The sequence below is a fragment of the Camelus dromedarius genome, chromosome 13, assembly GCF_036321535.1.
Source record: "Camelus dromedarius isolate mCamDro1 chromosome 13, mCamDro1.pat, whole genome shotgun sequence".
NCBI classification, from domain to species: Eukaryota; Metazoa; Chordata; class Mammalia; order Artiodactyla; family Camelidae; genus Camelus; species Camelus dromedarius.
In genome coordinates this window covers 40,916,086-40,932,081 of record NC_087448.1, presented here as the reverse complement: position 1 = coordinate 40,932,081, position 15,996 = coordinate 40,916,086, and the positions used below count along the sequence as shown (strand labels likewise).

At 46.5% G+C, this 15,996-nt stretch overlaps 1 long non-coding RNA gene across 1 annotated transcript; it reads left to right on the top strand.

Annotated features, from left to right (window-relative positions):
* Positions 1-3,817: 3,817 nt before the first annotated feature.
* LOC135322742 (uncharacterized) lies at positions 3,818-15,360 on the top strand. Its single transcript, XR_010383517.1, has 4 exons — positions 3,818-3,954; positions 4,493-4,628; positions 13,132-13,292; positions 15,186-15,360. It is a non-coding gene; the product is annotated as an uncharacterized LOC135322742 (long non-coding RNA).
* The last annotated feature ends 636 nt before the right edge of the window (positions 15,361-15,996 follow it).

The following is a 15,996-nucleotide window of genomic DNA, read 5'->3' as shown; positions in this document are numbered from 1 at the left end:
CTCCAAGATTCACACAGAACCCCCCAGACGCAAAGTAAGAATTTATACTTAGGCAGGCTGGCCCCGGAGACCTTGCTCAAAACTACTAAATCAAATGGCCTGGCTTATGTGGATTTTTTTTTTCAACTGTGATATGACAGTACTGTGTCCAGTAACTTATAACTTCAAAATACCTCACTATAAGGGAATCATTAGTCACGGGCGTTACAAACCACAGAAAGCTAGATATACAAAAATAACCTATTAGGGCAAGAAAACGACTAATATTTCTAAACATCATATGTGCTGAGCCTCTGCTGTAAAATGTTTATTTATAATTCTGCCTGGCTACAGAATAACTTCATAATTCTGCATTTGGCTGGTGGCTCACATATTGGACAGCACGGGCCTAGAGAACTTAAATGACTTGCCGAGCCTCACACAGGAAGCTCATGGTGAAATCAGATCTGCAATCTGGGACTTTTCCTTCTTATCCAGCAAGTCCTTCATGGAGGCTTAGAAGATTCTCCTTTGGTGCCCAGCTTTCTATCCATGCTTATGACATCTTGCCATGTGTCCCAGCCTGCTCCTGATCATCAGCTGGTACAAACTTCCGGTCTTTTCTGACCATGTAATATCTCTTAGCAATTTTGGCTACATCAGTTCTTATCTGGAAGGGTAGTGGCTAGAGATGTAAATGTGTCCACAAGAGCAGACTGACAGATTTTTCATAAACATAGCAGGAGTGGTCAAGAAAAGAAAAAGTCAGGAAGAAAGACCAGCAGAAGCAAGTCATTTAATATACCAAATGAATACTTTCAATTTTTGGTTGTGTTACTGAGTCCAAACTTATTCTGCTCACTGCAGGACAGGCCAATAAATTGGAAGACCACGCTTTGCGGCAAGAAATAACGTCTTTAATTGAAAAGCCAGCTGACTGAGGAGATGTCAGAGTAATTGTCCTGGAGAACCATCTTCCCCTAGTCACAATTCAGGCTCCTTTTATATTAAAAGGGAAAGGGGGTATGCTTGGTTGTTGCAAACATCTTGGTGTAGGAATCTTTGTTGTTAGAATCCTTTGTTGTTGCAGCTATCCACCTGGGTCAGATCCCTGTAAACCTCCAACAAAACAAATGTTATCTTCTGTTCTGCAACATGTTATCTTTATAAGAATGGAAAAGTGTTAATATCCTTAAAGGTCAAAGCCTTGAGAATAGGCTCTCCTGTCTATTTCAGGCTCTAGGCAACATTGTTTTATAAAAGGTGCAGAACCAACAAGACTAAGCCTCGGAAACAGAGCACAGGGTTAAAGTCAAAGAAAAAGATGTAATATGGAGTCAGATTTGTTCTTTCCTATTACAATAGTGCCATGGAGAAACCACTTTGGGCAGCTTTTTGTGGGGCCCTAGAGGCTTTCTCTCTCAGCCTCTGGGCATCTCTGTTGAAAACCCTTCCTAGCTGTCTGGCCTGCTGGAAACCCATTCCACCTGGTTTGCCCTGAAGATGTGTTCTGTTTATAACTCATTTATACTCCTTGGAAAACAACTCAATAAAAACTCAATTGGTTTTCCTCCAGCTCCCCTGGGCAGGGGTCAGGGATAGCATGTTATTATTTTATAAAAAATATACATAATAAATGAAGTCATAAAACAGCACTGGGCACATAGGAGAGAGTCAATAAATGCTTTCTAGCTTAAAGCAAAAGTGACAGCTCAGTTATCCACGGCTGCTGTACTTGCTGACCTAGTTACTCCTTCCCTCCATTACACTTTTTTTAACTGAAAAATAAACCCATGCATATGTTAAAAAAAAAAAATTCAGACAGCACAAATATACACAAGGGAAAGGTTTCCCTCATCCTTTGTTCTCTCAGCCCTCCCTGGAGATGCCACTGTTTACAATCTTTTGTGAGATTTTCCAAATATTGTATGCACATTTCAACCTATGTATGTAAATTCCTTTAAAGTTTTACTTATTTTTAACCTAAAAGGATTTAAACCCTCAAGTGGCTTCTGCCTCGATAATAGCAAAGAACAAATCAGACTCTGTATTAGATCTGTTCCTTTGACTTTAACCCTGTGCTCTGTTTCCTAGGCTTAGTCTTGCTGGTTCTGCACCTTCTGTAAGACAATGTTGCCTAGAGCCTGAAATAGACAGGAAAGCCTATTCTGAAGGCTCTGACCTTTAAGGGTATTAACATTTTTCCATTCATATAAAGATAACAAGTTGCAGAATAGAAAATAACATTTGTTTTATTGGAGGTTTACAGGGATCTGACCCAGGTGGATAGCTGCAAGAACAAAGAATTCTAACAACAAAGATTCCTACACCAAGAAGTTTGCAACAACCAAGCAAGTAGGAAAGAAACCTGAATTCTGACTTGGGGACACGGTTTTCCAGGGCATTAGTTTGCCATCTAGATCTACAGAAACTTGCTATTCCATGCCCCAACACCTGGTCTCCTGATTTATTGGCCTGTCCTGCATTGAGGAGAATGAGTTTGGACTCGAGAACACTCTTATCTACATAGCAAGCTGGGCACTGGAACTGAGGACAGCTCTCCCACAACCAGGGACCTACTGTGAGCCCTTCATTGTTCCACTAGGGTGGAAAGTGGTTTACCCATGAGAGATGGGGACTATGCACTGACACTCGGGCAGTCTGCTCTGTCTGGGTCTCTGAACTTGTGCCTCCCGCTCCCTGACAGCCCAACACCTGGGACAGTGCAGCTAAGGCAAAGATCATGCCTGCCTCAGTTTCCCAGCCTGTAAAAGGGGAATTTATACTCTTCCCAAGGTTGTTCTAAGCGACAGCGCCTGTGGGTGTTTCGTTCTGGGAGACACAGGAAGCCCAGCTCCTCTTGGGGGCAACAGGTGTGATCCCTGTAGGGGTTCTGCAGGGCCTTGGCTGGAGGGCTTGACCAGGGAGGTGAAATTTGAGCTTCTGGCCTTCAGGGGCTAGAGAAGGGCATGGAGGCAGGACTGGCGCCTCCTTCGGGGTTCCCTTGAAGGTAAAGCTTTTTCTCTTCATCTCTGCTACTCCCCTCCCCCTTCTCCCTCTAGATCTCTGGCTTCTCCTTGCTCCTCCTCCGTCCATCTCTCTCCCTCCACTTTTCGCTTCGTCTCCTACTCCTCGCATCTTCTCCCTCCCTGGACTCCCCAATGTATCTCGCAGAACACAGAGCCCAGTGCGGATGGCTGGCCCTCCCGCGCATGCCCACAGTTGGATGCCAGCTGGACCCCGCGGGTCCGAAGCTCCAGTTCCGAGCCAGGGATCAGCCCCAGTGGCTGCTCGGCTCTGTCGCCCGGTAGGCCTTTGGCTCCTGCCCCGGGTCGGGGCCTCCGGCTGTGTATGTGGAAGGTTGGGGGCTCTGGGGAAGGGGGTCCGCGTGTCACAGCCTGGGAGGGCTCGAGTCAGCGAGGAGTGTCCAGCTGAGGGGCTCGCGCCAGCCCCCTCTGCCTGCGCCACCTGCCCCGGCGCCCTGTCCACACCTGTCCAGGGCCGGACACGTACCTGCCGGGGACATGGCCACCCCCGTCCATACCGCGGCCCGCACCTGCCACCTCTCGCCCCAGCCGGGCTCCCCTCAGTCCGCCGCCGGCGCCCCCTTCCGCTCTCCCGCCGCGAGTACCCTCCTCCCAGGCTTCCTCTCCTCGGCATCAGACCCCGCCCCGCCCCTGGGCCTGCTATGTCCCGGGCCGGCAGGATCTGCAGAGTCGGGCGGGGATGGGGGCGGGGACGGGGGCGGGGCGGGGGCGGGGGCGGGGACAGTGGCTGGTACTAGCCTCCGAGCGGGGCTGCAGCCCGCGCCCCCTCCGCTTTCCCTGCCCCGCCACCACTAGACTGCACTCCTCTCCCTTTCTCTGTCCCCGAGGTCCAGCTCAGTGGCGTGGATGCTGTTCCCTGGGGCTGAGATCCTCTGGCTGTAAAGCCCAGCTTCTCCTGGAAGAGACTTGGGAAAAGAGAGCGCCAACGGTGAGCTTGCTTCTTTCTCCTCCCTCAGTGTTTCCGCCCCAAGTAAATACCCTTAATACTTTTTCTGGTGTTAGGATGGTGGTGCTTGTTGATGTCAAGTGTTTTTATAGTGAGCGTGATCACAGTATTGAAAGCAGGGCTTGTTTCACTTAAAAGTGAGCTGAGGAGTAGGGGCAGGGCTATACTTAATGTTTGAGTTGTTCTGCAGGAGCTAAGGCCCCCACCCAGGTGGAGGATGGTAACTTCAGGCTGAGCACGAGATTCCTGGAACACGGCCCTATTACCTACCACCAACTAGTCAGAAGAAAGTCACACACCTGGAAGCCATCAAGCCTCATTTTGCCTATTAAAAACTTTACCCTAATAAAAAAAAAAAAAATTCACCTCAGAAACCATCAGAGAGTTCAGGGTTTTTGAGCACGAGCCACTGTTCTCCTTGTTTGGCCCTGCAGTAAAAGCTTTCTCTACTCCAAAAACAAAAGCAAAAAAAAAAGAGATGAGGGCATGAAGCTGACATTCTCCATCCCCCCTCTTCCAGGGTGAAACATGTGACCGTCGATTTTAAAAAGATACAGTCCTTAACTAGTCCAGCCCAACTAGTGTGTGTTAACAGGAGCAGCACCATCAGAGGCATTTTGGAGACCCAGGAACATTGCAGTCCTAAAGATCTCCTGGTAAATTTTTGTTTGGTTTTGTTTTTCTTAAATTGTGGGGCAGACTAGTAATATAGAGGGAAAAATAGTGGTCCAGAAATATTTTTTCGTAGAACAGCTTTATTGCGATACTGTTCACACACCATGAAGTCCATCCATTTAAATGGTACAGTTCAGGGGCTTTTAGTATATTCATAGTGGTGCAACCTTTATTATTCCAGAACGTTTTCATCACTTCAGAAAGAACAGTGGAAATGAATGATCTATCCACCCCTCCCCAGTGGTGGTTCTAAAGAAGTTTCCTGGGTTTTCCTGGCTTTTCCTGGCTTTTCCTGACCCTAAATTAACTTGTTACATTCCATAAAAAATCTGGTAGGAATTCTAATCAGAATTGCATTGAATCTATATATCAGAACAGGAAGAATTAATGTCTTTGTGGCGTAAACTTTTTCTACCCATAAATGTATCTGGGACCCTATCTTTTCATCTGTCCAGAGCCTGGCCTATGGAAAGTCTTCACTAATTTGTTGGGTCTGTGAATAATGAGATTATATATATCGTTGGTTGCAACTGTAGCTTTTCATGAAAGAGAAAAGTAACCTCAGTGAAGCCAATTGACTCCCTGATGGTCAGAAAGATTGACAGCCATTGCTGGAGTGATCGAGTGGACTTGGTGCTTGCAACCAGTGTTCTCCACCACCTACATCTAAGGGGATTACAGTGTTCTTTTATTTATTTATTTATTTATTTTTAAAATTCTTATTTTTTATTAAAGTATAATCAGGTTACAATGTTAGTTTCAGGTGTACAGCAGAAATTCAGTTATATATATGCATATGTACATGTATATTTTTCAGATTGTTTTCAGTACAACTCATTACAAAAAATTGAATATAGTTCCCTGTGCTATACAGTAGGTCCTTGTCATTTTATTTTATATATAGTAATGCGTATCTGATCATACTAAACTCCTAAACTGTCCCTCCCCCTTTCCCACTTGCTAACCACAGTTTGCTATGTCCATGAATATTTCTAGCAATATCCTTTTTGCTAGTAATATATGCTGGTTAATTGCCTTCATTTTCAGTAATTCCATTTTATCTGTGGGTGTTTTTCTTCTGGTAGGCCTGCATGTGGTTTGCATCCGTGTTCATAAAGATCTGTATTTGTGAGAACTCCAGGCCTCGTGTAGTGCCTGGCACGGAGCTCCCGCTGAGCTCATGCTTGAACTGGGAAAAACCATATCAAAGTTGGAATTTCCACTGTGGTTGAGACTTCCAGGTTTCTATAACCTGTTTAGCTCAACTTAATGTTGGCGGCTCCCATACTGGATAATTTGGTGGAACTGCATCATACGACGGTGTAGAGAGAGGGCTTGTGTGCTTCTTCTCTTTCCTTTTTCTAACACTTATTCTCCTGGGTCTCCCACATTCTTCCCCAGTAGTGCCTAGGGCTGGCTCGGTGCTGCGCTGAGGCAAGATTTGTAAATAAGGCCCTTTCCTCATCTCTTCTGAGCCTCCGTTTCCTTCTCTGCACAATGAGGGCTTAGACTACATAAGTGTTTTTTGGTTTCTTTTAAACCCATGTCTCCTTTTGAGAAACAGATAACTCAATTCTCTGCTCCAACCTAATTCTTCAGATTTTGATACCTCCTCCAAGGGGTGACACAGCTCTTTGTGGAAAGTTAATGTGACTTTGGTTCTTTCCAGGTAGCAAAGAAAAGACTTCAGAGATTTATTGCAGGGAGGGGGCAGGAGGGGGGCAGTATGTCACACTTTCTAGTGTGAGAACTGGAGCAGGGGCTTGGATTTAAATACAGCCTCTTATGTGGCCTCTCTCTAATCTTGCACAATGTGATAAACTTCTCTTTTCCTCCGTTTCTTCATGTGTCAAGTTGGAGTGACATTATTTTAGGTTTTCATGAAGCAATATACACATAAGTCATTTATGTCTCAGTAGAAACCTGACCTGTTAGAGAATCAGGGGTTTCTTTAAAAAAAAAAAAAATCTTGTCCATAACACTCTGTCTATGTGTATTTGAATTTCCTGGAGTGTGTGGGTTGAGACTAAATTCCATCATGGGACAGGTGGCCCCTGGGTCTGGGGGGACCAGTTTCCTCCTCCTCCCCAGTCCTCTTCATCTCAGTCCAGGATGAAGTTCCTGCCATTAGAATTACACAGACTTCTTGTGGATATGGCTTTTAATTTTATTGTTTCACTGGGGAGGGCTGCTGTCATGATTTCCGTGGTCAGATTTTGGTGACCTGAAGGCTATGCAATTGGGGGTTACTATTTAAGTATAAGAAAAGAAAGTTACAAATACAAAATTAGACCTAGGGTGGAGGCAGGGGCTCTTGGAAGTGGGGACCATTAGCTTTGTCAGATTCAGGTGCAGTGGCCTCTGGCCATGAGGACCCATCCTTGTGCTCTGGAGTTGGAGGGACCAGTGGGCTCGGTGGGAATGTTTACTGAGTGTATCTCATGGGCTGTGCATTGTCCTATTTGTACTGTGTGTTTCTTATTTAAGACAGTGAGCTCATGTAATCTCAATAGCCTCTTTAATAAAATTGGACTTTTTATTTTGAGATGTAAAGTAGATTCCCATGCAGTTGTAAGAGATAATATGGAGAGAGCCTATGGACTCTTTGCCCGATTTTCTTTCATGATTCCATCTTGCAAAATTGTAGTACAATTTGTTATTGACTCACTAACACTTTGAGGTTTGTGTTATTACTCCCATTTGTATTCGTGAATAAACTGGGGTTTAGAGAAGCACACAGGCCTGCCCAGGTCACCCACATGGTTAATGTAGAGTCGGGTGGAACGTGGGCTTGGGATTTCCAGGCAGTACCATTGTGATGGTCTGTGGCAGGGGCAGCATTCACTTGCGTGTTTATTCATTCATTCAACAAACTTATTGAGTAACCTCTGTGGGTCAGATGTCTTCATAGGGTTATCTAATTCTTCAGCAGTACTGAGAATCAGGTAATATTTTCTTTTTTTTAATCTGAGAAAGTTAGCTCTGAGAGTTTATAACCCCCCACAAAGGAAATATATCTCATAAAGGAGGGATACTAAATGTGTACAGTCCCCCTCTTTTTATGCAGGTGGTACCCTAGGCATTTTACATTTGCAAACTTCCATAATCCAGATATATTCTTGTAAGGCAAGGATTTTTTTTTTTTTTAATTTAAGTATAGTCAATTTTCAATGTTGTGTCAATTGCAAGGTCTTTTTTTGAATTTTGAATTAAAAAAAATTAATATTTGATGTGGCATAGTTAGGTTTATTTATTTGTTTCTTTTTTTTAATGGAGGTACTGGAGATTGAACCCAGGACCTCATACATGCTAAGCATGGGCTCTGCCACAGAACGGTACCATCCTCCCCAAGTCAAGTTTTCTTCTCCATTATTCTGCAGCTTAGTAGTTCAAGTAAATTGGAGTTGAAATCCAGATCTTTTGATCCCACTGTGGTTCTTTTCTTTATATTCTGCTGAAGGGGGGTGAGGAAAGCAGTTCCTTTGTTCATTTCTTTATTCAGCATTTTTGAGCACTGACTTTGCATCAGGACCTGGCTAGGTGTTGGAAACTGAAAACAAGAAATGACCCTTTTCTGCAGGGGCTGGAAGCCTAGACCAAAAGCTGGGTAATGTGATCCGACCTATGGTAACCATGTGCAGAAGCTGAGGACAAACTGTACCCCCGGCTTTGCTTGGGCTTCCCTGCCTTACGGCTGCTACACACCAGGTCACCGCATTCCAGAAGGGCCTGCAGCCCACAGCAGAGTGTGTACCTCAGTCTCCTCTCCCCTCTCAGCAGGGCCTGCAACATGAGCATCCCTACTATTTGCAGTGTGCTGAGGACAACCAGAATCTCCCCGTGGTGGTCCAACATGTTGGGGTTCGTCTCAGAGGAGAATTTCTTTTGCATCTATAAGTGAATCTCCTCGTTGAGCCAGATCAGCCCGTGCGGCTCCCAGTGGGCACTCTGTATCCACTACAGGCACCACTACTGGCCCAAGAATGGGTGGAGTGAATTCCAGACCCACCGCAAGGTCATGGGCCTTGTCACCCTCACCGACTGCCTCTTGGACAAGACATTCGAGAAGCTCCACTTGCAGAGGAGCTGTATGGCACCACGCTCTATGACCCTCAGCTCTTTGCCTTTGGGCTGCATGGGGAGGTGGTCAAGCAGCCACCCACTGATGTGGCCTTCAACCTACAAGGACTGCATAGTGGTGGAGAAGAGGGTCGAGGACATCATCGAGTCACTCTTCATCGTGCTCGTGTCCAAGAGCCTGGACGGGGCCCCCGACAATTCTAGGGACAAGATCCCCCTCCCCTGCATCCCGTTTGAGAAGGAGGACTTGGTAGGCCTGGACACAGACAGCAGATAAGCCTACCTGGGGGCCGGCTACCCTGGCTGTGTGCCGGGTTTCTTCCCTACATCCAGAAAGGGATTGGCAAGGAGGAGGGCTGTCTTGTAGCCAAGGGGAGAGGGAGGTGCAGCCCGCCAGTTTTCAGACGTTTACAAGTGTTTCCGCCTTTGGTTCAGAGAGATCCTTTTAGGGTTAGTGTGGACACTTACTCTCCCTTTTCAGCCAGAACCCCTGGTGGGACCCCTGGAGTTGCTGTCCAATAGAGTAGCCACATCCACTGATGCTAGGAGCACTGTGGGTTTATAATTATTTTCTTGTACCTCTTTTTCTTTCTCTTTTTTCTGTTTACTCTTGGACCTCCCTGTGAGCATGTTGTTGGTTCTGAAAATGTGGTCTGTGTACACCCAGCATTGGATATAGCGAGATTGCCCTCCGTGCTGCCTCCATCACATTAAAAAGCAAAAACTTAATGGTTGCCTTGATTCATGTATTATCTCAGTCATGTTTTTATTTTCTAATTTTTTGGAATTTTTGATTTGTTAGCATGTCACCTGCTGGTGTTTGATACCTGGTAGAATCCTTGTTTTGAGAAACATGTTTGGTCCTCCTTACATTTGGTGACAAATGAGCCCTTATTAATTTTGCTTGTTTTGAGGAAATGAGATGCGAATTGATTTAGGAGGCTTCTGTGGGATGTTTTTCATGGGTATTTTCACTTGGAAAGTCAAAGTCTGCAGCAACTTGCTTGATTCTCGCTTTTACAGAAACGTGCTCGGCACGTGGTTCCTGGATGTCACTGTGTGACGTGCGTGACGGCGCTTCCAGGCCTGCGGTCACTGGTGAGGAAGTGGCCAGCTCGGGGGTGAGCAGCTGCAGGGGACGCTGTTGGAGGAAGCAGTCACCGGGTTTTCTTTTGCTTTTGCATTCCCCATGCCATTTACTTTACTTTGTCCTCGTAAAGGGGCAGAAGCGGGTCTAAAATCCATGTCACTCTTTTACTCCCTTTACGAGGCTGGTTTCTCTGAGTATCAGGACAACATGGCCTTCCCCTAAGTAGCTGGCTTACTTGAATCTGGTGGACACAGGGACGGCAGCTTCCTCTCTGCTTTAGCCAGTGGGCATTCAGAGCCGGGTCTGTGGTTTGCCTCAGCAGCCGTGCAGGCCTCCCTGCACCAGCCTTTACTATTAACTCATTTTGGCAGTAAATAGCTGACTCTGTGTCTGTTGCAGCTGACGTCCACCACTGACGGCCGTGTTGTTAGTTTGCGGTAGTGAGATTCCAACATCCCAGTCAGCCGTGAAGGGAGATGCTTTGACCGACCTAGGACCTTGCATTTTCACCCCCCACCCTGGTTCATCTCACTTGGGGAAGGGTTTGGCCACCACCTTCATGCTGGTCATGGGACCTTGATTCTCCTTTCATGCTCTGGTCCAAATGTGGACACTTCATCCTTCACTGACTTGGTCTCGCTTCAGACATGCCAGACTTTCTGAAAGAGTCCATCACATTCTCGGAGGGAACAGAACAGAATTAAGTGTCGCAAGTAGAAGGAGTCTAGGCTGTCCGAGTTGGCATATGCAGGCTGGGATCTGTGATGGCTCAGCTGTGCCCTGGACACAGGCCTTTCCCGTGGCTCCTGAGATCCCAGGGGTCGGAGTGAGAACAGCCTTTCCTGGGTTCCTCCATCCTCACCTGCTCACTGGCATGAGTGTCTGCTAAACAGGAGCTCCCCCAGACCTCAGGCCCTTCGAAGTTCAGACCACGGGAGAACCTTGAGTCCCTTCTCTTGGGCCTCCTTTGTAAGAATCCAGTGCCTTCTGAGGTGACCCGTGCCAGGAGATGCCTCCCCCCTCCAGGGAGCACCCTTTGGAGGACTGTGACTCACTGCACCATGCTGTGAGCTTCCAGAGTTCCGGCCGTGGTCTCTGCAGAACCAGACTTGAGATGGGCTTAGCGACGGAAATGACAGGACCAATCCAGGGCAGGGCTGGTGTGAGGGAACAGGGGAAATTGAATGTGACTTCAAACACCTAGGTGGGTGCTGGGGCTGTTACTAAAATGGGAACCCGGGAGTTACCTGCAAGGGGTTGAATTCCATAGTAAATGGTGGACATGAGGCATTTTAAGATGCCATTTGTCACCCGAGTTATGAATTCAAAGAGGCACTCCGGTCTATGAGACTGGGGCTCAGGTGAAGGAGCCAGACTAGAGTTACACGTTGGGAGTCGTCATTCTTAGCTGGTGTTCACAGCCGTGTATGTGGATGAGCTCATCTCGAGATGTACAGACTGAGGCTGAGGGAGGGCAGGGCTGTGCCTGGGCTGGAGGAAAGCCCAGACCATGCAACTTTGGTGTGTCAGTCAACAGCGTTTGGGATGTTCAGAGCAATGCCATTTATCCTCAAGGGGCCGGGGAGGCGGGAGGTGCCGCCCAGGAAGAAATCAGAAGGGAGGATCTTGGCCACATGTGCATCTCAGGGAGATGCAGAAGCCACAAGATCTGGGCGGGACACCGCCTCAGAAGCTGGAATTGCATTGGGGAGTTGGGAGAAGGTAGTCACACTCACCTGTGAGGGAAGGAGGGAGGCCTGGGGAGCCCCCACCCCAGCAGACTCGCTTTCCAATTTCCACGTAGAAAAGGCGATCAGAGGATCTGAGGTGAGAGGGGATGGGGGTAGGGAGGGGAGCCAACCTGGAGAATGGTGGTTGGACAGTTCTGGAATATTCTCCCTGCCAAGTAGACATAAAAAAAAAAGAAAAAAAAGAAACTCTTAAGAATACGGATAGTGACTAGGGAGGAGGCAGTTCTTTTTCTGGCCTCCTAAGGGTAAGGCATGTATCCGGGGATACACAAAAGAATCGGGCATTCTGTCCCTGGGACATGATACTTACCGGGGAACAGTGCAAGTGTAAACGGGGAGAAGGGCAGCGGAGGGTAACTAGCCAGGCCCCATGTCAGGTACCAGTCGGCCGCCCTACTTGCGAGTTGCATTCACATCCATTCCTCCCAGGTGGGCGGTGGCAGCCCCTTTTTGCAGATTGGAAAGCCTTGTCAGAGGGGTTAAGGTATTGGTCCATTTAGTGGCTAGTAAATGCTGTAGCAGGATTCAAGCAGGGCCTTGTCAGACTTCAACGACTTGTTTTCTCTACTAATTCCGGTACCTCCCTGTTGTACGTGGAATGGTGAAGTGGGTCAGTTTTGGAGCTTTTCAGAGAAAGTGTGATTTAAGTACCTCAGAACTGTTTCACAAATCTCAGTGTTCTTTGATGGTTCGGAAGCACCGCAGTGCTTTACGCCCCACAGAGGTTAGGTCTTACTCCTTTGACGGTGACATGGTTGCAAATGACGTACAGGTGCAAAACCAGACTTAACAGCTTCTGAAGGGAAACTCTCCAGTTCTCCCTTGATCGGCTTTCTTCCACGGGATGTAACTGTGCTGCAGCTTAGGACTGAGATTTCTATATGGAGTGAGGATTTGGTATCCAATGTTGGCATAAAATGATCAGATGGATAAAATCGCCGTTGACAGTTTATTTTTGGGTTCATTAGACAAGATGTACTATCAGTTAATGGCCCAAATAGCATATGAAATTGAGTACAGAACTTGCATTTCTTACTTTCTACTTATAGCTGTCTTCGAATTTAAGGTTGTCTGCTTGGAACTTCAGCTCCATCACCAGGGCACCTGTCAGTGTGTTGGTGTGATTGCATTTACACAGTGCATGTAATCTGGGCTTCCTTGGTCCCAAATGCTCCAGTGCAGAATCAAGGGCTGTAGTCATCACTTGGTCATGCATATACTTCTAAAACTATATGATGCCAAAAAAAAAAAAAAAAAAAAAAAAGGAGACAGAGAAATTACCTTTATCAAAGTTCCTTTCGATTCTAACTGCAAACTGTTGTTGAGCAGCTCTGGTTTCCTTTGGATATGAGTACATACATTTATTTGCATGTAACCTGGGTTTTGGACTAGAACACCAAGCTCTGGCTTTCCATGAGCCACAAACATAGTAACCAAATTGCACACATATGAAATATTTTATTCTTTTTTCTGAGAAAGACTCCTTGAATTTGGGACTTAGGCTGTGATTTTTGCCTTTTGCTTCTCCCACCCCTCTTATCATCTCTCACTCCTTCTTCCTAGGTGGCCTTCAAGAGTTCGTGTTCTCAAAGGAGCAGGTGGGCAAACACCTAGTTGGTCACCATGCAATGCTGCTGTAGAGGGAACCCAGCCAAGAGCTAAAGGACATTATCAGAGAGGACTTCCTAGAGGAAATGGACTCTACATTCAGTTGTGAGGACAGAGTAAGAATCAGCCAGGAGAAGGGGTCAAGAGGGTGGCTCAGGTGGCAGGAGCAGCCCGGGCAGAGGCCTGGAGGCTTGTGGGTGGGGACTAGGAGAGAGTGCCCTGTGTGGTCCAATGTGGAGGGTGCCCCTGCTGGGGAGGACACTGGAGAGGGCCTGGGGTGGAGGGCTTTGGAGGAGTTTGTTTTTCACTAGAACTGACAGAGGAGGCAATGAAGGTTGTCAGCAGGAAGTGACCCTCAGGAGAGGTACTCCTGGTTTTGCTTCTGATGTTCTACAGAAAGAAGGGGTTGGGACCGGTGAGAGCAGGTCTGTCTGTCCCTTTGAGACCCACCCCTTCATTCATTTATTCATAACACGCGCACTTCTAAGTGTCTAGGGGAGAGGGGTGAACCGACAGTAGTAAGCAAAATGTACTTGCTTCTTGCGAGCTTAGCAGTGTCAGAAGTTGATTTAGCTTGGAATGTTTTAGGAACACAGCAGGGAAACCTAAACCAAAGTGCAGGGATTGGAGGCAGGGAAGTTTTCCTTGAGAAACAGAATCAGAATGAGACAGGAGGCAGGTGGGAAGTAGCTAGGCATCAGGTTAGGGGGCCTCTGAGGTCACTGGGGACCTGGCTACTGCGGTGAGGCTGGGCGATGAGAGGCGGGGCGGGGGTGGGGCTAGAACTGTACCAGCGAGCCTCCGAAGTGTTTCAGTGGAGGAGTGATGTAATCAAATTTGTGCTTTGGGAAAGCTATCCCTGCTCTCTCTCGCTCTCTTGCTCTCTCACTCTCTCGCTCTCTCTCTTGCTCTCTCTCGTGTGTGTGTGTGTGTGTGTGTGTGTGTGTGTGTGTGTGTGTGTGTAGCGGGGAGGACGGGGTGGGTGCCACTGAGTGGGAGGGTCATTAGAAGACCACTCACAGGCTGGGACGCGACCAGTGGGAGAGGGGCGTCAGTGCTGCATGGGGACAACAGGGACAGTGTGGATGTAGTATTTCCTTATGGAGAGGGCTTGTTAGAGGGGCCGCCCTAGCGGCGCCTTGTGGCTGGAAGAAAGCAGATGGTGGCAGTCATGCTGACTTTCTTCTTCTGTCCTTCCCTGCCTTGTGTGATGGTCTTAGCTCAGCCAATATTTGGAACAGAAGAGCTAAATTGTAGGGTAGCCCAGGACTTTGTTGAGTTCGTTCAAGTGAGATCTGATAGGATTTAGGTTTGTGTTCAGATCTGCACGTTCACTTAGCTAGAAATTCACCGTCTTTTGCATTTCCATAGGGGTTTTTATTCTTGATAAAGATTGCTTTCTTGGTGAAAGGAAATTGAATATAGCTGCTGTTTTTCTCAAAAATATCTTATCTTTAAAGAAATTTAATATTCAAAAGAATAGGAATATTCTGAAATGGTAAAGTAAGGCTTCAGTGTTGTTTCTTTGGTTTCAGAGTTGACATGGAATTATAGCCTTTGCATTACTTAATAGCACATCCTTGTCAGTATTTAAAGAGCTGTTAGTGAGCGCCCCAGGCCCCAGCTCTCAAAGCATCATTAAAGCTTGCTCTGAAATTGTGAATTTGTTAAGGTCTTGTTTGCAGAATACAAACAGTTGGTTTATAATATGCAACATAGCTCTTTTTATAAAATAATATGTTAAAAGTTAAGAAAGCAGAAGATAGATATTAGACCTGAAACATAAACATTCTTGTGCTAATGTTGAGACTGGAAATTTTGAAAAGAAAAATCCTTCTGTAATATCATCTACATGAAATACTTATATGTCTATCACATTTGAAAAATAACTATGCAATGTTTTTCGAAGTCAGGACCATTCCAGCTCAGATACTGGCAGTGATGGTTGCTGGTTTTCAATTGTAGAGTCTAAATTTGCCTTCTTTGCTTTTTTTTTTTCTTTTTTGTAGTGAGAGTGTTGAGTAGTGTTTTGCCAGTATACTTTCGGGGCAATTTTGGGGCAGACGTCGTGCACCAGCAGTGAGACATTTCTGTGCATTTTACTTTCTGGACATCACCAGGGCGCATGCGGAAACACGAGGGGGTTTGTGCCTGCAGGCTGGGATGCTTTAGGACTACCTGATCCATCACCATTTGTCCTGGAGCTGCTCAGGTCAGTGAATGACTTTCTGTGGCTTGGAGGTAAGGTGGTCTGATGCAGATGATCAGATATGTAGTTAAAGTGCTGTTACTTGAAATAAGAGAAAATCTTGAAACACAGCTCTAGAAATACAGGATGATGGAGGAGAATTGGCTGAGCTGCTTGCAGTGGGGAGTCTTCTCAGGTGACTCCCTCACCGTGATTCCTGCCAATATCCACCCCAGCCCTTCACGGTAGTCCTGCCGAAGCAAGAATGCCCTTTGCTCAGAAACGCGCTGAATTTCCTTGTGTCTCTGTGTGTTGGCTTCTTTAAAGCACAACTTGCCCTTTGCTTCAAATGAAATTCTTGTTAGGAACCTCTTACACTCATTCTTCCAGACCTTGCCCAATTGTAGCTGCTGAGTGGATGAACAGAATACAATATCTCCATGTAGTGGAATATTATTCAGACATAAGAATGAATAAAAAAGTGAAAAAGGCCATCTGCTCTGGGAAGTCCATCTTGACGGCTCAACCCGCCCTTTTCCCTTTGAAACCCCACCCCTTATACTCCTCTCTATTTGATAGTACTTACCACCTTCTAATAAACTATAACCTTTGAAAAAATAATAAGATGCTAA